Below are 23169 nucleotides of genomic sequence, written 5' to 3'. Positions count from 1 at the left end.
CTGTTGACGTAAACACAGGCAGTTTTTCTGAGTATTTATTAACGCAATCGATGTGTCTTAGTTTGCTTTCAGCTACAGAAATTAATTCGTCCCCTAAGAGTATTCTCGAGCTTCTCAAAATAATGTTAGTTTTCCTTATTTCTTTCAAAAAAGTATTAAATGGTGGACGCGTAAACAAGAAAACTCTGGATTAACAAAATTGGATAACGTTATACCAGGTAAAATTTTTTATTGTATGAATTTGTAAGAATATGAATTTTTTTTTAATCTTAAATTAATTTAACTAATCATATTTTACAGCAGCATTTAGTAGGAATGGACAGTATGCAAAATATTTTCTTGGATTTATTATCGTAGAACAAAATGAAAAATGTTTAACCTAGAAAGAATTTACTTTATTCCTTTTATTCTCAGCTGAAAGGTTTCGCCAAATTTGTTTAGGGTTATAATTTTGGTATTGCGCGAGCAAAGTAGCCTTGGCGAGATTTCGCGTGTTTAGTTAAACCATTTTTAATTTTTATCATGAGTGGAATAAAATGGTAGTAAGATTACAGAATTCGATAAGTGAAAAGAAATAATGGTCAATCAACTGAAAAGAAAACTACCAGCATATATCCGTGAGAATTTTGTTGATGATTTGCATAACATGACACAATTAAATCGTAACTCAGAAATGAGAAAAATCGAAACAGAAATTTTTTAAATGAACCGATTCGGGAATTCGAGAGAAATAACTCAGCTACAAATGGAAAAAAAAATAAGCGCTAGCCAAGCAAGGCAAAGAAGTATCATCTTCTTTCGATAATAATTTGTAATGTCATATTGAATTTTCTAGCATTAATTGTTGTTCTTGTCAGGCCACAATTATTATTTAGTTTTATCAAGAATTGATAAATATCGAATTCAACATCATGGAAATAGCTGCTTAGAACTACGAACTACGTAGTTTGCATTAATCTTTGACGTTTAGTAATGCTTCTTGAATTCTCATTTCTTTCTACGTGGGCCAGAATATCCACAAGACTTTGAAAATTAATTTAAAAAGAATAAAGCGAAAAAATCATACGTACGAACAAAAATCACAACACTTTTAGCATTTTCTTCGTTACCATGTGCGTTTGTTTTAGTTTTCAATTCCGCCATTAGACAGTGACTTCAGTGCCCCCTACAGTTCGTTGGAGTTGCGAATGGCTTTTGAAATTATTATACAGTATATTCAGAAGCTATTGAAAAAAGGGTTGTCTAACCTAGAAAAAAAGTAACCAAAGAGTAAATCCTTTAATAACTAAGAAGATTATTATTTATTTCATCAAAATTTTCAAAAATCAGAAAATATCAAAAAATGGACTTCGCATTGGCTTCTGAGCGGCTCAATTGTCAACCGTCTCTTCAACTACTTGTTTTAATACAGGGGTGTTTGTAATCCAAAATTTCCGAACATTTTGAGTTGCCATTTCCGAAAATTTTGGTCTTCCAACATTTTAAAACTGGAAATATAAATTAAAAAAAAAAATCTTCAAAAATGTTTTTTTTTTTTCAATGTTTTTTGTAGAGCATATTTGAAGAGCATTTACGAAGGAGAAGGGGAGGGGGGGGGGGCATCAAAAAATTCTTTTCTTCCGAAAATTTCACACTGACTTCAGTAAATTTTACTTGAGTCCACTTGCAACCCTGATTTTATAACACATAGCTAAATTAGTGTATTAATTTTGGTAATTTAAAGGGAGAAAAACAATTTTTTTTTTTTTAGGATAAACTTTTTTTAGGTTGATTTACTAACATATAACCCACTTTGCGGGTTATTACCTTAAAAAGATTGGGAACCGCTGTGGTAAACAGTAATGACGTCATTCAAAGCTCTAGCTGCTATTGTAAGATTACTGTTTGGCCATAACAAAACACAGTTCCCCATTGTTTGGGTTCGCCTGTTTCCAATTTCGCGTTTTTATAGGCTACATTAAACACATTGAAGAGAAACGCAATCCATATTTTTAACACTTGACCAACAGAGCGGAAGGGCTTCCATATCTTGATTGACGTGAAAAACGACGAAGAAAGTTTTCAAGCCTCTTCCCACTCTATTTACCGAGCCTTTCGTCCTTCGTCGGTTCTCATGACGATTTTCTGGGAGATGATCAGGATTTCTCATGTTAATTTGCCGAATGTTTGTGGAAATTTTGGAGTTATGTTTAATCTTGAATGTTTTGTTGTGTGAAAAAAATATGTTGTTGCATAAGGTATCTGTTAAAATTAGTTGTGTTGGGTGCAGTAATGTTCCCATCAATTTTTCTGAAGGTATATTCTCAGTAATCAGTTATGCACAATATGTGTATGCGATCATATGTATAAATGTCATAATATGAAACATTTTGAAGCTTGAGGGTATACGCTATATGTCTAAAAAATGTTTGAGACTATAGCGTGTATGGAAGTGTACCCTATAGGAACATCCCTGGTTGATGAGATCTCGATCACGAGTAAAAATTAAATTTGCACGGCCTTGATGAAAACTTTCTTGCTTCTTGCTGCTACAAAGAAACGTTTGGTTTAAGAAACGCAACTAAAGTAATAAATCAAAACTAAAGAAATAACACACTGAAAATATGGAATCTTAATCTATGGAATTGATGTTCTAAAAAGAAAGAACCCACGGCACCCGCTGTACTTGTTACAGAAGTGGTTTACTTTTTGGGTGTGGCCATGAAAGCATCGCAGCCTTTTAGATCCAGACCTAGAAACCGATCAACCCCATTGAAGGAATAGCGCAACCAAACTTTTCTGTTGGGGGAGGGGGTGGTTTCCAAGCGTCTTCACGTGCAGATGTGTTACCGTACTAGTATATGCAATTAGATTTAAAGCCTGTGGGACGCCTTGATCCAAGCCCTTGATCGGTGCGCCTCTAAATTAAGGCAGTATCAAAAGCTAAAAAAAAAAGCCCCCCCCCCCAAATGAGATTGAACAAAACCCCTCTCAAATTAACTCTCCTAAAAATTTCAATAGCTCAGTCTGCTCTATTTATCGCACCTAACGGGCATGCCTGAAGAGTTCACACACCCCTTCAAAAAGAAAAAAAGAACTGGTGGTTTACTCACACTGATTTGTTAGAATTAAAGGCAAGAAACACGTCTGTCAATTTAAGTCAAAATTGCATTGTAAGATTCACGTAAATGGTGCTGGATAATATGACCTGGATATTTTATGGTGTTTTTATTACTACCAATAACGCAATGATTGGAATTTAGTTGATTTCTATTGATTCTTAAAATTATATTTTTATTTTGTTATGCTTCACCGCTGTCATCTGTTACAGCGTTCCTTATTGTCTTTGATAAGTGGAATCCTTTCCGCTGAACTCCTTGTTTTTCTCCATTTGTGTAGTTGGAGTTTAACATTCTAAAAAGGGCTTATAATAAACACGAAAATTGTTTAAAATGTCTTCAAAAAGCTACTTTAAAAATTAACACTATTTCTGAAAATAATTTTAAGCAACTCATTTCCAGCAAAATTTTTAAAGTTTAAATTTTAATGAGATGATATTTATTTCAAGGTTTTATGAATGGCCAATTAATTTAAACCAGGGTTGGCAAGTTTCCGCCAAGGCGGTTAAAACCGGCATGGCAAAAACCACTTTTTGCCACTTTTGTGGCAGAAATTGGCAAAAACTCACAAAATGAAAAAGTAATTATTGATATACAACAGAACATGCATGGAAAAAAATAATTAATTGTTAACCGAAGCACTGTAATTTTATTACAAAATTATCACAATTCAAAATCAAATGTTACATTGTTTGGACTCTGCAATAGCCTCTTAGAAAAGGCGGTTTCAAAAATCTAAATAGATTCTCAATTTAATATGCACAAATGAGAAACTTATGAATATTCTTGAAACAGAAGAGCTAGCAGGCAATGCGTCAAGGAGCAAGCAATGTTCGTGAAATTTTCATCTATTGTATAACTGGTTCACCATGTAGTAACTGGGGTTGTGGTAAAAATTTGACTGGAAAAATAAGTTTTGAGAAATGGAGCCCATTTGTTTTGCAAAGTTGTGACATTAGGTACAAAATCCAGGCAAATAAAATTCGGGCACTTTCTTCTTGAAGCACAGGACATGATAATTTCAATCGCAAACAATGTAGAGGAAGCAGAAAAGTGAGCAAATTACAGTCAGTAATGCCTGTTTAATTCTATATGTCACTCCTCTTTCCTAAGAATCTCTGTATGATTTTTTATCCTTTGTTAAATTAATCCAAATACTATGAGCCTCTGCAATTCAAAAGTTCCCTTTCTGAACTAAATCAAGGGCACTAGCATTGGATGTTATTTTTTTAAATGGTGAAATTATGTTTATTTTTTTAGTTTACTTAAACAAATATCATTTACAAATTACTTTAGTTATTAAAGACACTTAAGTTTTTGCCAGTTTCTGCCGGTTTTTACCGGTTATAACCAGTTTCTGCCACTGGCACGGCAGAAACTGCAGAAAGCCAACCCTGATTAAAACTTAAGCTGTATTGATTAATTCGTTTGCTGTATTTTATTTACTTACTTATTCATTCGTTTATTTATGTAGCATTTGTTTATTTAGTTGACACTTAGGTGAGAACATAGTTTTACACATTTAAAAGCGCACGCAGCAATCTTTGTGACAATCGGAGGAAATTCATCTTTTAAACTGCTCCAGAAATACAATAGCAGCATTGATTTATATGATTATGTCGTTTCAATAAAAGTTTCATATTCTTGAACTGACATCGTCAAAAGTCAGTTATCCCCAATGTCAATGGCAATAAATCTCTTTTTAATCCTTAATTCATTTTCACTTTTCTCTGCTGTTCATTCAGAAAGTTCTGATCAAAAATTTCGCTCAAACCTTGTTTATATTGTTTTTCTAAAGTGACTGATTCGAATAAGAACAACTAATACAAAATTCATGGAGCAGTAATTTATATAAAGCAAAACTGGATTATTATTCAGACTCGCTAAATTACTTCTGAGCTTGAAGTTGCTGCAAATGCAAATTGGAGAAGAAATAGAATCTGGACTGCACATTTTTCAGCTTTCCTTTTTCTTCTGGCTTGTGTCCCCTTTCTTGAATATGTAATGCGATGCTATGGGTCATTGGGGAGTGGGGTCGTCTCGAACGGAAGTCATCCCCACCCAATCCCATGCCTTGGCAGTTGAAGTTTCGAATTTCAAGCTGGACAGTTACCATCAAACCCTAAGAATTCTTTTCCCATTTCTGTGTTGTTCTGACTTTGAAATCACTGTTACTACTCAGATCGTGGAGAGCGACTATCTTTCTTTTTTTCTTGTTAACTGTAAGTACGTTTTTTTTTTTTTTTTTAATAGAATTCTAAGATAGTTTCTAAATGAGTCGTCTAATTGCAGAATCTTTTTTATGAATAATTTCTTGTATCCCTCGTCGCCCTCGTGAATTTGTCATTACATTCACTTTAACTAATTTGTCGTTTTTTTCCTACGTCAAGGATGTCAACCCTATTGGCCATTGAAAAAAATTTATTTTTTTGAATTTAAATCGTTGCATTATTCTATCTACGCATCCCTTTCCTGTGATCTTAGTTATTTTCATAATATGTTTTGAAATATTATGTTACATTTACATTCGCGTAGTAGGTTTTTTTTCACTTGTAAAAACATTATTAAGTTTGTCGGGGAAAAAACTCCAATTACATCCGTTACACGGACGGATATGCAACTTGTTTTATTGTTTAATTCTGTTATAAAAGAAATGGAACACCTTTTGAAATCTTGTCTGAATTCTAAATGAGGTAGCCAGGTTCTCTTTTCTTTTTCTTTCTTTCTTTTTTTTTTTCTGTTTTCCGGAATAAGCCTTGTAAACATACATGGTATCGCGACTGATGCTTATTGGTCTCCCTCCCCACAATCAACTTTTTAATCTTGATTTCTGTCTTATGAAATGAAACTGGTACTTTCATTTCTTTTAAAACTCAAAAGTTTCTCCGTTATGTTCTTAGAAAATAAATAAATAATGATCAATAAATGAAAAATTAAAGGTAAGAACCATTAAAATTTTTGACGAAAGCAAAGAAAAACATTAAATAGAATCATAAAAGAAATTAGTAATTCAGGAATAGTGATGTGGACCAGGTAAATACCCAGCTGGTAGGTAAATATTTTTTGGGTATTTACCCAAGGCCTGGATAAATACCCAAAAACTGAGTATTTTACAAAAAAAAAAAAAAGCAAAAATTGAATGGGGATTTTTTTAAAAAAATCTAAATATGAAATAATTGGTAAAACTGATACTATGATTGGTAAAACATACATATGTAGTACACAGTTTTTTTTTTATTGAAAGACTTGATGAAATTATGAAAGAAACATATCGTGAACCAAAAAATCTTTCTTTTTAATGTCATAATTGGAGAAGTATAAGCAATTCAATGATGAACTTCAGGATTTCAAAATCACAATCTAGGTTAGTCATATCCAAAACGAAAGAAAAAAAAAGGAAGCACGAGTGATATTTGAAAGAATAAACTGAGAAGTTATTAAGACTATGATGCTATTTATTTATTTTATTACTGTTTAAGTGATAACATGGCAAATATGGAAACAGTTTTCACATTAATAAGCAAAAAAAAAAAAGGTCAAAATATTGTTTTCTGTTGCCTTGCTCATTTGTATTTGCTCCCCAGTACTTCATGATGAAAATTTATTCAAACTATTTTTAATACTCGCAATTAGTGATGTGGGTGGGAAGGTAAATATTTTTTTGGGTATTTATCCGAAGGCAGGGTAAATCCCCTAGTAATTGCGCATTTTGCAAAAAAATTTAGGTGGTATAAAAAGGTGATTTTCTTTTTAAAACATAAACCGTAAAATGAAACATTAAAAATTTAATTTATAATTATAATTTTTTTAATTAAAGGAATGAATTTAAAAAAAAATACAATGAAAGCCTACCTAGGATGTTGTCTTTAAACGCGTTTTACTCAAAACTTGAAAATGTTCACTTACATCCCTTTGCTTCTCACTGCCTCAATTGATGTTTGCTTTTTTTTTTTTTTTTGTAACCAGTTAAGCTTTTTACTTTTTGTAGAATGACTTTTTATATGTGAAACTAGAGGACCCGACAGACGTTGTTCTGTTCAAACTTTGTAAATTGAAAAGTTAAAAAACTTCAATAAACTATCAAGTGTTTAAAACGATTTATTGAAAAAAATAAGTAAAAAGAAAATGTTTTAAGCTGCTTGGTGTCAGAATGCGTACATTTATTACAACTTGATTTATCTAATGCCCACTGGGCAGTTGTTTTATTAACTATTTTTTCTCCCGAACTTGATGGTTTGTTCCTTCAGCCATACTCAAAGGATAAGAAGCGTCCTCAGATATTAAGTGTAAAAAACTAACTACCCATCTAGAAGAAACGGAAAATCCCGCTGCAACATACCCCATAGGAAAAAGAATAAAACAATCGAAATGATATCGTTTAAAAAAATGCTAAAGGTAAAAACAGTTCTCTGAATAAGCGAAAATCCCCCCCCCCCCCCTCATTGTAAAATAAACACATTCTTCAATCAAAGTGACGAAACATTATTTAAAAACGAAAAACAATTCTTTGCAATTCGAAATATTTCGCCAAATAAACAAAAAATACAATAAATTACATTAACGGTAGCTTTAAAATGTAAACAAATAATCGCGCAACTCTATGCAACTCTATTGTTTAAAGCCAAAGTCGCCAAGCCACCACGTTACTGTAATCCAGCGGATCAGTGAGCGAAGCTAACTCCGACCGATTAGCGGTCCGATCTTTTGAACGAAAACTTTTAAAACTTCAAATATTGCCTAATTTGTTCTTTCCACCAAAGATAAAGATCTTCCACTGCACTCTTGTGTACCGAACTACCCTGTTGTAATTTATCTGGACGAAAGTAAAATTTGTTTCGTCTTTAAATTCCATCATATTTTCCTTTAAGGATTATCAAACTAATCAGTTTATTATTCAAGTATTCTTGACATTGGTGCCAAAACTCAGATGGATTTGAGCCGAGAAACAAATGTTGCTGGGGACGGTACTTTCTGATCATTTGGTTAGGAAAACCTAAAGCACCGATCCGGTCACATGGTTCAACGTTCAACTACGATGACAGAACACACGTTTTGCGTGAACTTAACTTTACTAGTTCTGTGCTTTAAAATATATCTCGGGACCTAAAATCGCTGCTTTCAAGAAATGAAGGCTTCACTCTCTCTCTCTCTCTCTCTCTACGTTTTATCTATTCTCCATTGACATATCCATGGTCCCACTCAAGTTCGGCCATGGACATATCATAGTAGGAAATTTCATTACAAAAGAACTGGCTTTCTTATTGTCCTTTGGCAACGGGTTAAATATTTATTTCAGTTCTCGCTCAACAATAAATTAAAATAAATATTAATCATTTGGGAGATATAGCCATTAAATTTTTTAATTAATTAATTAACAAAATAGTTTCCGATTCGATCTATCGCGCTACAAAACTATGCTTGCCACAACTTAATTACACGCAAAAAATTTGATCAAAATCGGACCAGCCGTTTAAAAGCCTTATGGTGATAAACGTCCGCACAGAAAATTTTTATATACGTATTAAGATTTGGCTATCATCATTGATTAGGCATATCCAACACATTAAATGTGAATATCGTATTAGATTGCTATGTTGTGTTTCACACAATAATTCTTTAAATATGTGGTCAAAATACAATTTTTGGATAAAAATTTATTGTTTTGCATATGGTTTGTATAAATATACATAGTGGAATACATACAGAAAAGTATTTTAGTTGAATATAAATTTTTAAAATAAATACCCGGGTAAATACCCGTTTTGTGTATTTCCCCGGGTATATACCCTGGGTATTTACCCCTAAAAATAAATACCCGAGTATTTTACATCTTTTTTTTTTTAAAGGTACGTTTATCATAGAAATATAACTTTTTTTTTTTTTTCTTTCTTTTTTTTTTTTTTAAAGGTACGTTTATCATAGAAATATAACTCATTGTAATGTGTCTATTATTTCCCGAGCACCTTGTATATTCATTGATCTTTACTTTTCGGTCTTCAAGTCCATAGAATGACTTTCTGTAATGAAAAAAAATCTTCCTACCTCAGTCTGACAAAATAGCATCTATTAGGTTGATTTGATTGTGCATTGTATGCCAGGTATTGTGACGAACTTCGAATTCTGAACATTTGGATGACACCTATGTTTAAAAACAAGTATGTATCATTTTTGCAACCGCGACCGGATACGATTGGGCACGAATTTCGCATCGGTTGTGCGGAAACCACATTGTGTCGGCCTCACCTTTGCACCTACTCCTCTCCCCCAGAGAAAGCAGATGATGAAGAGCAATTTCCTGTACACTTTTTTTTTAATCGCTTCGCTCCCTTTGGTTTTTTTTTTTTTTTGCCTTGTGACTCATAGTATGTTTCCAATAAGCTTCGAATAACCTTTATGCGTTTTTTTTTTCCTTTGAGGAATTTCAACATTTTTAACATTCTTCGAGGCTTTGATGGGGTCCTTTTACGAGTCCAAACGTAATCTAACAAAATGGGATATTTTTTAAGAAAAATTAAAATAAGTTCAAAAATAAACACAAAATAATAATAATAATAATAATAATGCACTTACCTGTTTATTTTTTATCGTTAAAAAAACAATCTTGGCAGTTGATTTTTTAAGAAATCTGATCGTGAAATTATGTAAATGCGCACAGCTTGTTTTTTTTTTTTTTGGGGGGGGGGCACTCATGTTCATTTCTTGAAAGGTCGTCCAGATTTACGAGTTTACAATAATCCACAATAAGATAAGGATATAACACACAAGCACGACCGAAGTTTTCTTTTAGGGGAGCGGGATAGAGTCATCGGAGGGAGGCCTTACATTAGTACATCATCTATAATACTAATATTGGCAATTTGGCTTAAAACCACAAGCTCATCCGGAAATCACCTGTCAAAATGGCATGTTTTTAACTATCAATATTATGATCGGCAATGGAGGGATTGATCACCATCTTCGAAGTGGCACTCAGCGGTAAAGTTCCCTTCCCCCCCCCCCTAGATCCCTCATTGATGGGCCTTTGCCCCATGCGTACCTATGTTTTTTTGTACATCAGCAAGTAAATTTAAATTTGCTAAATATCCGAGAAAGAGTTTTTTTTTTTTTGAGCAATCACGATTGTTTATTGCTTTCATTTGACTGTCCTTGACGTTACGGTTCCTTTTTCAGCTTGGACCAGGGCTGCAGCACCACCGGCGGCGGCGCGGCTGGTCCTGAGCACTGTCCCCCGGAATCCACTTTTGCTGGGCGGTGGCGTCCATGTCCTACACACGCATGGTCATATACACTCCCCTACGTGCACACACCTTTACACACATACACACGCCTACGTGCACACAAGTAAGCCTACACACACAACTATACACACGTAACCACCCAGGAAGAGGGACATGCTTGGGGGGGGGGGCGTTTCTAGAAACAATAACTCTAATCAGTAGGGTCTTGTCGCAAGTCGTGATTGCGAAAAACATAATTTGAATTCAAAGTTTCGGAATTCAAATTAGAATTAATTGGGGGAAGTAGGTCACAGATTTTACTTTTTTAAATTTCCTAGACTTTTGTGGTAATTTTAAAATTTTGTTAGTGATAAATTTTAAAGGAAAAGCAGTACCTAATTTAATTATGAAACTCTTGAAACTTGATTTGAAAAAAATATTATTCAATCCTATAACATATTTTTCTCTCCCTAGGAACGAGGTCTAATATTTTATTTTGAACTGGTAGCCTGTAGAGCGTGGACTAATGGTGGATTATTATTTCAAATCGTAAAGTAAGTAAGCATTGCTTTTATACTTGTGTAGGATTGCTTGCAGTAGCGTACATAGACTTTGGTGCCCCCCTCCCCCCGCAAGATTTGTAAGTGCTCCCCCGCCCCGTAAGAAATGCATATGAATGATTTTTACATAGTGTTATTTTTTCAGAGAGTGCACCGTCACACCTCTTGCTCCGGGGGTTTCGGGGTGCTAGATACGCCACTGATTGCTTGTATTCAGTTTGTAAAAAAAATACTTTGAAAAGAAAACTAAAATATATTGACACTTTTCAAGCATTTTATTGCGAGGACCAAGTTCTAAGAAAAAAGAACAATTGAAATTTGATTCATGTCTAAAACTAGTTTTACAGGATATATTGGTGTTCATTTAATTAATGTAAAATACTGTGCTTACATCGAGCACTTAGAATTGGACGACAGAAAGTAATATGTATAACGCTTATGTTTCATGCTTTGAAATTATTATTATCACTTTCATTATTGTCTTATGCATGCAGATATGCTCCATTGCTTTTTAAACATTTCAATTTAAACATTATTGCTGGGTGGAGAGTGATTTTATATAATTTTATAGCACGCTGATAAACAGGAACGTATACGCCGTAAAACAGTAAAGGAAAATACGTTCATTTTACTTGTCCGAGGGTGGGGCAAAGTGTATATACTCAACACATATTATAAGGAAAGAACTACTAAGTTCATACTCAAATGTGTGTTCTATTCATATTATGTTTCCGAAATCCGTTCAAAAACGAAAAAAAAAAAAAATAGAAGCACACAGTCGCACCTTTTTACCTCTGTAAATTTTTTGTGTTGTCATATGAATAAGGTTATTCATGTGAAATCTTTCAAAAAAAAAAAAATCCTGAAAAGAAATGTTTATTATTTTATTTGTTTGTTTATAACTTTTTTTAGAGCTGGAAGGTGGAAGATTGACTGTTTATCATGATTATTGGAAGATAAGAATGAATAAAACATAGAATAAAATTATTAAGTCTGGGTTCTTCCACCAATTCCTGTGATCCACGTTTGTTTGTTTTCAAAATGTAATTCGCTAGTTGTGGAGTCGTTTAACTGGGTGGAAGAAAGATGAGCAAACAAATCCGAAACTCGAAATTGTCGTCTGTTGGAATAGCTCGAGTTTCTGACTGGCAGCTAATTAAACTTCGAAGAAGTACCAACTCTGATTATGACTTTTGAAGATAATATCTTGGAAAAATATTACTTTTATAGTGGTAATCATTTTTATGAATTCATTGCTCTCCAAAAACGAAAAAAAGGAAGGGGGGATAATTAACAACCACCAAAATTGTTGCAGATTTTGATGAATTTTTATCAGTTATACGTATGTTTTTGTCAAAAGGAATATATTTTAGCATTAAATAACACATTATTTAATGCTGTCTCATTGCTTAAGCGAATATTAGCGATTCTTACCCTATTACTTAATTAAAAGGAACGGGGGGGGGGGGGGGTCTTGGTTTTGCTGATTCTTAATTTCCAACTCTGATTTGACTTTATTCTTTTTATTTTTGTTTATCTTTTCTTTCTCTGTTTTTTACAACTGCTTGCCCAGAGTTTGAAAATTTTCGGACTTTTGACGGATTTTCGTCTTTGTGAGACGGAAGGAACAAGAACAAAGTTAAAATGTAATAAATATTTTGAATGAGTTACAAATGGAGAAAACTCACACAAGTCAGTTTTTTTATTTGATTTGAATCATTATAATAAGAAGAACTACTATTCATTACATAATAACAAAGATAAAATTAATCTTGATTAAAGTGAGACAAACAGTAATCGACAATAATTATTTCTTAAGTAATCACCATAAATCTTCAGTGTGTTCATTTTTTTAATCAGTTTTGGAGCTTTTCGTAAAAAGCACGTGTTTAATATTTACTTGAAAATTTTGGGACAAGCCTCCTTATTTTTTTCAAGACGCACTCACAGATTGGAAAATACTGACTTAAGAACATTTTTTTTTTTAAAATGCTGAACTTTAAAAAATTCCAGCATTTTTAATATTACTCTTTCTAATGTCAATCTCATCATTATGAAGAAAAGGCCAAATGTAAAACTTGGCTGCAGTTTTTGGAAAATGTGCTAAATTTCCGTCATTGCAAGAACGTTTTTTTAAACTTTAGTCCTTTGAAAATCAGTCCTTCCATTTGAAAACTTTCTTTTTTTTTCCTTGTACGAAAAGAAACAATGAAGCACGCTATTAACGTTGCCAAAATAGGCAGCACGAAGACCCCCCCCCCCCCCCCTCCTTTCCCTTATTTTATCGATAAATCACCTTCACCCCATCCAGCTAAAGGGAGCCAGCTCCTTGCAATGCACCTCAGCCTGCTATGTATAGCATCTGTAGGTGGGTTAAAACTTAAAACTTACTTCTTTTGGCCCCAGTCCCGGACTGTCTCCCGCTCCTCTCTCTCGTCTTCCATTCACTCATTCTTCAGCCTCCCCAAATACAAATTCATGCATCGTGAAATCACCGGCTTTCGAATTCCTGGAATATTACGCGGTGCTGGTACTCTCCACGGCTCTTCTTTTTACGGAGACGTAAGTACGGATTACGTTGTGTGCTCTCCTTCTAAATGACTAATTGTTCCTATGAATAGAACTTTTTCTTTCTTTTGGTCGTGACGAGGTGTTCGAAAATTGCTTTCGAGTAACCTCCGCGCCTGCAGTACCACATTTCAGTACCTAGGACAAAATTCCGTCTTTTAAAAAAAAAGGCAGACGATTTCTGTCCTCCAATTGCAAGTTTTTGAACTTCAACTTTCAGTTGAAGGACAGAAATCCGTCAGCCAATTTTTTTTTTTTTTTTTTTTGGAAGACGGAATTCCAAAAACTTTCAATTGAAGAACGAAAATCTTCTGCCGAAATTTTTTAAAAGACGGAGTTCCGTCCTCAGTACTGAAAAGTGACACCCATGCCTTTTTATTAAAATAGTACGTTTATTTTTCTGGAGTCAATTTTTGAAGCTTCGTGCAAATTTTGGACTTTTTTTTTTTTTTTTTTTGAGAAAGTTAGCCAAGAAATCATTTTTAAAACTTATTAGTCAAGAATTTGAATTTTATTGAATTAAACGGTTTTGCTCTTATCAATGAACATGTTAATGAAATTAAACTCGTATCAATCTATTAACTCAATTTTAAAAAAAAAAAACTCATTTGATCTTTTAAATCAAAATTATTCCTTCTCTTAGTTTCTTGCTTTGAAGCATTTTAAATTTTTGTGTAGATTTAATTGACGGTGGATTTCCCCTCCCTTCGCTTATTGTACAATTTTGACAAGTTATTGAAGTAGTAATTAGTAATATAGTTACTGAGTTAGATATGAATTGTTGATTATACGGTTGTGGCTAAAATAATCTTGCAAATGAATTGGAAAAATGCATATTGATTGAAACTACCAGAGACTTTTAATGAATCATATGAAAATGTAATGAATTCAAACCATCTGCTGAATTCTTGATCCAACATCGTTGGTCTTGTCTTTTTTCAAATATAAGGGAAAGAAAGCTGGCTGTGTTGAGAAAAGAAAACAATGCAAATTGTGCCCATTTTTCGTTATTCCTACGAAATCGTCGAAATCGTTTTCTCAGAAAGTCAATGTCTTTTATGAGCTGCAAAACTTCATTCCGCTGCTGTTATAAACAACGGGTTACGATTCTTATTATTTTTACTGCTGCCTTCGCATTTTCTTGTTAGTTTTTAAAGGGTGATTCACGTTTGATTTTTCTATTTCCATCAGTAGAGTGCATAGACTTTTGTGCCTCGACCTCCCCGCCCAAGTTAAAATTGAATATATATTATTTTTTACGACAGTGTTATTTTTCATAACGTGCACCTTCGTACCTCTTGCGCATCCCCTCCCCCCTCCGCGAAACGTGCGGGTGTGCTACGTACGCCACTGAATGCCACCCACATTGATAAATATAAATTCGAATAGGGACAACTCTTTAACTTTTTAGTAGAGAAAATGCCGTCCGAGCAGAATCTTATGGTTTGTTATTCTGTATTTATAGGGCTACGTTTAACTCAGGGTTGTTTGGTTTAAACCATGGTTTTAACCATGGTTTAAACCAATTGGTTTTTTTAAAAAATGGTTTTAAAAAAAAATCCATTTTACAGGTTTACATTGATTTCCCCACACATATTGAAAAATGTAAAATTCCATTTAAGCTAAGTTCCTAGCTAAGTTGCAGAGATAAACACTAAAATTGCAAAGTTGCTTCTTCAAAATGTATTACAAGCTTTAATCGAAAAAAAAATATTAATATATTTTTTATTTCATATATGTGCCATAAAGCAGATTTCAGTCAACTTCCATCATTATGCTTAATTTGCATGATTAGTTAAGATTTACTAAGGATTGAATCTTTAATTGTAGATGCAATCCATTATATTGCTCACTCCTGTTGCAGGGGTGTGACATTTTTGCCCATTTATTTGCACTTTCCTGGAATTTTAACTTTGACTTGTAAGGTAATCAACAGTCTAACTTAATTGTTTGCACCTGAAAATTAAGATTTGTTCTGCAGGTGAACACAAATAATATTTTTGAATCAAATTAAAAAAAAAAGTTTATACTTTATATTATGATACATAATAGTTCCTTATATTATAATGTAGGAAGATTAAAAGATAAATTTTCAAATTCCCAGAACAAAATGCAAATGTATGTGTAAAAATTGATTGAGAAATATATAAATCTTCACATATAAACTACACTCTCCATTGGTGTTTTTTTTTTTTTTTTTGGATTCTGTGTGCTCAAAAGATTTTGATTGGCTATACACCTATGCTGCTTTATGATATTGGGTGCAGATAATTCTTAGTTTTTTTCCTCTTTTGTTCATTGGAATTGGGATTTTGGTATTTGCTTCGCCTTAGCTAACCTGTGCAGTTTACAAAAGTTACTTACTCATATTGTTTGAAAAAGAATGTCTAATTCTGGTAGAAAAAAAGACCTAATCTGGCTTTCATTTGATGAAATCAAAAATGAAGCCAGTATTTGGTATCGTAAAGGGTCTATATATACATGCATACTAATATGTTAATCAAGTCAAACATTTGAATCATTATTTCCCCGCAGAAAGCTATTTTAATAATTTAATTTAGTTACAAGATTTTGTTCTAATCTCTTAATTAATCAAGAAATTAGGTATAATGTGACTATTGAATAACTGTTAATTACATGGAACCTTAATTACCTTCCGAAAATTAATTGTTTTTCTCGCAAATAGTATTTAAACCAAAAAAAACCCGGTTTAAACCAAAAAAACCTGGTTTAAGCCAAAAACACCGGTTTTTTTTTTTTTTTTTTTTTTGAAAAAAAATGTTTTTTTACCAACTCGTTTAAATAGCTAAACAAAAAAACGTCAAGGTCTCGAGCGATTGTTCAACATTGCTTTTTATTATACTGCTGCATCCGAATTCAAAATTACTAACTTCAGATCCCCCACCCCCTTCCTAGAACATATTTAGATTTTATTGCACATATTTCGTTTTTTTTGCATGGAGCATGTATTTTTTCACTCCTCTGTAGTGACTGTGTATTGTTATGGAAAATGTTTTTATTTCAGCCAAAGTGTGTGTTGTTTCACTTCTTGTTGCCTCACGCCCCCCCCCCTCTTGTGACAAACGCTCACGATTTCATGAACCCTTTTCCCACCTTTAAAGCGCTACATTATTTGTGGACTGCTCCTTATTCTTTACAGAAATTCAATGTTTTTATGTGATTGTCCGCTAGCATTCAGCTTTTTGTTCTGTTTATTATCAAATACGGATCACTGATTCTAATCGCCTCCCGGGTATAAAGGATCGCCTATTTTTTGTGCTAGTGGGATGAAGTTCAAGTCATTTTCAAAAATAATTTATTCAGTATGCTGTGGGCAAGTAGCTTCTTTCTTTTTTTCTTTTTTCTGCTCAGAGTCATACCTAAGTGCTCGAAATCTTGTCAACACATCGTTGATTTTCAAATGTTTTGTCCAAAGGCTAGAAAAACATCTTTTTATGTGCTCTACTCCAATAAAGCCAGCCATAGTTATGTTCAACTCAAATAATGCGCAGCATAAGTTTCAATCTATTTATTTTTCATTTCTGCAGGCTAAAGGCGCATATTACAGATTTTTTTTTTGAAGGAAGTACTGATGAAACGAATGGTTTTGCAAGTAAACATTTTGTACTCTTTGTAACATAAACAGTGTAAAAAAAATAACTTAGGAATATTGAACCAGACTTGAGGTTGAAGATTTCAATAATTCCTCTGAAAACCTCGGATATAAATCAAATGTTAAAAAAAAAATCATTCATATAATTGATTTACCTCTGAAAGCTGACACCTGCATATTTTAAATATGTGATTGAGTGTTTAGCTTTTTGTTTAATTAAAAAAAATTGTACATCTCCGTAATGTTATCTAAAATCCTAAAGCGTCATGATAATACAACTCATTTCGAAGAAATGATATCACTTGAACGAGGCTAACATTGTTTTGTTTTCGAATTTTAATGAATTTGTTATTACTAGTTAAACTTGTAAAATACATATTTTAATAAAATTCATTCAAAGAGACAGAGTTTGGAACGTTTTCTACCACCACCGATTAAAGTAGGGTTTAGGTAATGAAATCTAAGCAGTAGTTCTAAAAAATGAAAGAAATATTTGGAGCAATACGTGAGGGCAGATTAGAAAGCATTTTTATGTATCAAACTTTATTATTTTATTTATTTATTTATTTATTTTTATTTTATTTTTATTTATTTATTTTTTTTTGTGCCCTAAGTTTGACCGAGTTGGCCTGGACTTTGGGAACATCTGATTTATCGCATTAAGAATATACAGTAAACTCCCGATAATCGGCGGACGGATTATCCGCGGGTCTTTTCACAATGTTTTTCTTCTTAACGGTCATCAAATGTTTTTTAAACTAATGATTGTGTTATTGTTCGCTTTTAGCTTTTATATATATATATATATATTTCTCACATACAATGATAATAGATGCGATGTAGCAATGTTTTTAACTATAATTTAAATGTATGTGGGTCATTTTCCCTAAACAGCGCAATTTGGACAGGGCAAGGAATGGCATTCACTGTGCCAGGGGAATGACACTTAGAAGAAATAATGCGTTTTACTGACGATATTATAATTTATGTGGGAAAAGGAAACACTACTTTTATGAAATTGAAAAAGATCCAATGTCGTGGTGTCCAAAAAGTAGTTATTGTGGTTATTTGTTTCCTTTACATTTTACAGGGGAAGGACGACAGGGGAATGACAAAAATTAAAGTTAACTTATATATTGTCATAACTGCAAACAACAAATATCAATGTCACTTAAAGTAAGAGGGGGGGGAACTCTATACAAACAAGAGTCAATCATTCATTGAGCGATTATTACAAAATTAAATGAATTATCAAAGACAGGGTAATGACAGTCATTAAAAATACTTATCAAGATTTAACTTGATATCACCCGAATATAGTCTACACCGTATATTTATTCTAAAAGAACTAATTAAGATTATTTCTATGATGAGACCAGAATTCAAAGATTAAATTATGAGTTAATACAACTATTACCAGGTGTGAGAAACATTCATTCCATTCCTCGACAGGGGAATGACAAAAAATCAAAGGACATTTTTTACTATTTTTTTTTTTAAATAATGCAAACCTTGAAGAATTTTTTTTTCTATTTTACAACATTGCATAACACTTCTTAAGAGGTTAAACAACATTTTCAGTACAAATATGCATGGCTTCCTGAATCTTTAGAGCTGATTTTGCTTTAAGGTGGAGGTAGGGACACACAGGGGAATGACATTTATCATGTCAAAAAATTATTTATATGTATAATAATAATAGAGTGTTTGTTTTAACTTATTTTACAAACATAAAAACATGTTGTTAAAGCATTCTAGCGTCAGTTTTATTTCTATACTAGTTAGTTTGTTATTTTTGGAGCAAGGACAAGAATTTAGCAGTTTAGAGAAAATGACCCATGTGTGAGTATTATTCATCTTTTTTAGCTATTGTACACACTAGTGTATACTTTTTTACCTATTATTCGGATTATCTGCGGTTTTCGCTTATCCGCGGTAACCGTGGCACGCCTCAAAAGTCAAACTTTCAATCAGGGGCGCCCTGATATGGCCTTCCAAAAACGTCCTTTGCCTTATTAGGCAAATTTTGTCTGACGATTCGAAAAAATTGGAATTCAAATTTCGTCGAATGATCACAATTTTGCCGAAATAGGAGTTTTGTTCGGCAAAGGTATCATTATTCAGCGAAATTTGGAGTTCCATTCGACAAAATTTAAAACTTCATTCGGCAAATTGAGAATTTCCGCTCTCCCAAAAATTTAAATTCAGGTTGCCCCTGCTTCCGAATGTTTTGGGATGTTTGTGAAGCCATGATCATTTATTTGCTGGTCGGGTTGCCCTACATCACAAACTCTTGAATCAGTGCTGGAAAGCAATGGGAGCAACTCAAGAATATCTACCTGCTAAATTGGCCGTGATAGAAACACTGCTTTAATGTGTCAATTCGCTGTGTGTCGTCATCTTATTTCGGACTGAAAACGTGTCTGGTCTTCTCAGTCGTGTCCAGCTCTCGATTATCCGCTTAACGGTCTATAACCCTCACGCGAATGTCTTTTTCCTCTTGAAGACTCTCTAAACATTTGATTTTGATTCACTGAAGCGTTGATGAAACTTTTATTTCACTTCATTTTAACTGTGAGGAAATAGTTCGTCAAAATAGATTTATTATTTGATCTGTAGATATACTGCAGATTTTCCGTTGAAACACTTGGTCTTTGTGACTGATCTGCATTTGATGCAAAGAATATTGTAGTTTGTAAGCAAATAAAAAAAGCTTGAATTTATATTTATAGTAAACATACTGTTTAGAATTCACAAAATTTTGTACCTTTTCGCTTTTTCCTTAAGAGATGGATCTACTAAAGACTCAAAATCGGAATGTTCTTTCGAGTTTCTGGGTTATTTAAATAAACGTTTTTTACTCGGTGCTATTTATCAAAATGGAGCTTTTGAAAGTTTTAAACAATTTGTGGGAACTAAGTTTTAATCCTTCTGCACTCCGAATTATGTTTCAATTTTATTTCTCGTTGAAACTTATAACTTCAGCCGCAAAATATGGTCTTTTGAATAAACAAAGGAAAAAAACAAACTTAATAAAATGTCAGCTTTGTTAACAGTGTTGATGTATTTAGTAATTTCCGGTCTTGAAATGATTTCCAGGGTGCAATCCTAGTTTTCTTTCCCGCATTTCACCAAACAAAAACATTTCTCCTTTTGTTTTCCAGAGATCTATGAAAATAAACTTCTGTTGGTTTAATAGCTAATGGAGACATCTATTTGTATATTTAAAAAAATATCGAGTGAGGCTCGGCAAAGAAGCTTCTGAGGTAAAAACTGACATTGTATCATTCTGGAAACAAAATAGCAAAGGGATAAACCAACGCCAGATACAGGAGGCGTTGGATAAATTCAAAAGAAATTAGGAGATAGTTCTGTACGTCTTCAGAGCCAGAAGGACGTAACGTCACTTTATGGTAATTTTCAGGAGAAAGGGAAAACTTTTTTCTGGCGAACGCAAAGGATGGGAAGCGCGCTCTTTTAACCCTGGTAAAAATTGAAAAATATTTTTTTTTAAAAGAATTACGTTTACGAGGCTCCTGCCTCTTATCTACCTTGGAGTTGACCTTAAAGGAACAACGTTAAAAAACTTAGTATTTTATAAAATTCTCTGAAACTTAAATATCATATGAAGCAGTGAGATGCAAAGGAATGTCATTGGACATTTTCAAGTTTTTAGTAAAACGCGTTTAAAGGTAAGGTCCGAGGTAAGCTTTCAATGAAATTTTTTTCTAAATCTTGCTGTATATCAGCACCTACGAGCAGGGTTGGCAAAAACCTGGGTTTTTTTTTTATTAAAAAAAAGGCTCGAACCCAGGTTTTTTTTTTTTTTTTTTTTTTTTTTTAAATATAAAACCCGAAGAAACCCAACTAAAGCTGGGTTCCTTTTAAAGAAATGTGGGTTTTTTTGTCTTTTTTTAGGGAAAATGTGGGGTACTTGTAGCATATTGCAGCGTAAGTATATGGACAAAGCGGAAAACTTGTCTTGGGGTAAAATAAAGCTGGAAAACTCGTTAAAATTCAGTGTTTTCTGAAGAAAAGTATAAAAGACGATGAAACCCAAGAATGGTGAAGTTTCAGATATTTTAGTTTCCATGATTACCAACAGTTAAGGCATATTTCTCGAGTGATAAAATCGATTGTTCGTTTTTACTTACTACATTTTTTTCTTCTTTTTTTGCATTTTACTTGATTGTATTTCATTTTGTTATGCAAAACTACTGTAGAACCTCAAGTAGTTTAAATCCCTTTTTACTGAATTCCAGCTTAATCAAGACATTTCTTTGAATTGTATGTTGCCTGTTTTTCTATTTCTGTGTACAGAGTATGAAATATGAAACTTTTTTCGTAAGATAATGAAAATATTGTACATCCTATTCTGTTTTTCTGTCCGACCATTTGTAAACATTGTTAATTTCTAAAAAATATACCTTGTTTTTTCGAGATTTGTGACGTGTTGGTTTGCGGAAAATAATTCACAGCCTTTTAGCTAGAATAGTTTCCTCTGTGAATCAGAAAATCAGACGTGACAGGACTTAGTCAAGATAATTTGAGTTATTTATTGACCAATTAAAGAAAAAAGTTAAATATATATATTTTTTAATCTTTTAATGCTGTGAAGAGTTAAGAAATACTATTAAAGTTCAAAATTAATTTTTTTATGTCCGTTGTCTGTGGTGAAGAACAAATAACGAAGAAGTTTAAATTGTGAAAGTATTTCAATTAATTATTTTTTTTTTAACATCTCAGAAAATTTTTAAAAAACCCAAAAGTGGGCTAAATCATGGGTTTTTTTAAATGGGTTTTTTCAAAAAAAAAAAAAAAAAAAACCATTGGCTGTAACACAATTGCGTCCCATCTGGCCAACCCTGCCTACGAGGGCTACTGATATTTTCTCTTGTCCCGAGACGGAGGAGAGGTTCACCCTCCATTTGTGCTGGTTGTCTTCAAATTTTAAAATTTACCACTTACATCCCTTTGCCTCCTACATCCCTCTCATTGCCTCATATGAAGCACTTAGAAGTTTAGGGGTATGAGTGCCAAAATTAAAAATTTGGACATAACTAGTACATATAGGAGGAAAAACTCGCATCTGTTTTGGAGTAAGTGATGGTAACAGCAATTCTGGTAGGTGATGTTTTACAGCAGGATATAGAAATAGAAAGCAGTTTCCATGGAAGTAAGTCTACCTTGAATCTGAAATTTGCAAGCGTTTTACTTATTTTTTTCCTTTGCTTGGGAATCTGTCTTTTCTGTTATTTAGATAGGAGGCAGTGAGAAACAAAGGGATGCAAGTGGCAAAATTAAAAATTTGGAGATAACCAGTACTGGTAGGTGAACCCCTCTTCTATCTTGGGGAAAGATATAGTGCTAGTAGCCCTGGTAGGTTCCGGTATACAACTTGATTTAGAAAATAATTTCAATGAAAGCCTACCAAGGAGAACGCGTTTTACTCAAAACTTCAAAATGTCCACTTGCATACCTTTTGCTTTTCACTGCCTCATATGACTTTTTTTTTTTTGGTCCGTTGATTTTCCCTATTCATTTTCATAACCTGTCTAAAATATTAGTTGCTAACTTTTATTGTCACATCACTACTAGCCCGGTCAATTTAGACATAAAAATAGTGATCAAATAACAAAAATTCCGGGAAAGCTAAATTTTTGTAGAGACCTTGGGTTTAGCATTACAAATAAAGTGCCAAAAGTCCCCGTCGATCCCATGTGCGCTAAAAAAGTTATTCGGGGTCAAAGGTCAAAATTTTAGGTTTTTTGGAATTTTCTCAAAAACGGTAAGTTTTATCGAAAAGTACCTCAGACCAAAGTCATCAGACCCAGTCAAAGATCTCAAAATTCTCTATAAAAATGGTCCTTATGATTTTTATCTCCAAGACCAAACCATTTCCCAGATATTGCGTAGTCTCAAAAGACAGACAGTCACTTACAGAATCCCCTCTAATCGCATGGCCTTGAATAACATCTGGCTATTCTAATCCGTGTGGCATCGTTCACGTACCCGGAAGTGCCCAACCCACTAAGGGCATGGGCGCACCCCTCAATACCGTGGAGCCCCCCCCCCTCAAAAACAAGAGCCTTCTCCCAAAACTGAGAAAAATA

At 33.2% G+C, this 23169-nt stretch overlaps 1 protein-coding gene across 2 annotated transcripts in view; it reads left to right on the top strand.

The window, feature by feature from the left end:
- LOC129222008 (ras association domain-containing protein 8-like) overlaps positions 1–23169 on the top strand; it is a 132073-nt gene that overhangs the window by 30974 nt on the left and 77930 nt on the right. For both annotated transcript variants that reach the window (XM_054856426.1, XM_054856425.1), the window contains exon 2: positions 10790–10869. The gene's annotated coding sequence lies outside the window, so the exon portion shown is untranslated. The remainder of the gene's footprint in view (positions 1–10789; positions 10870–23169) is intronic.

This window comes from Uloborus diversus, chromosome 5 (assembly GCF_026930045.1).
Source record: "Uloborus diversus isolate 005 chromosome 5, Udiv.v.3.1, whole genome shotgun sequence".
Taxonomy (NCBI): Eukaryota; Metazoa; Arthropoda; class Arachnida; order Araneae; family Uloboridae; genus Uloborus; species Uloborus diversus.
The sequence above is the reverse complement of the archived record's forward strand: the minus strand, read 5'-3'. Positions and strand labels throughout refer to the sequence as shown.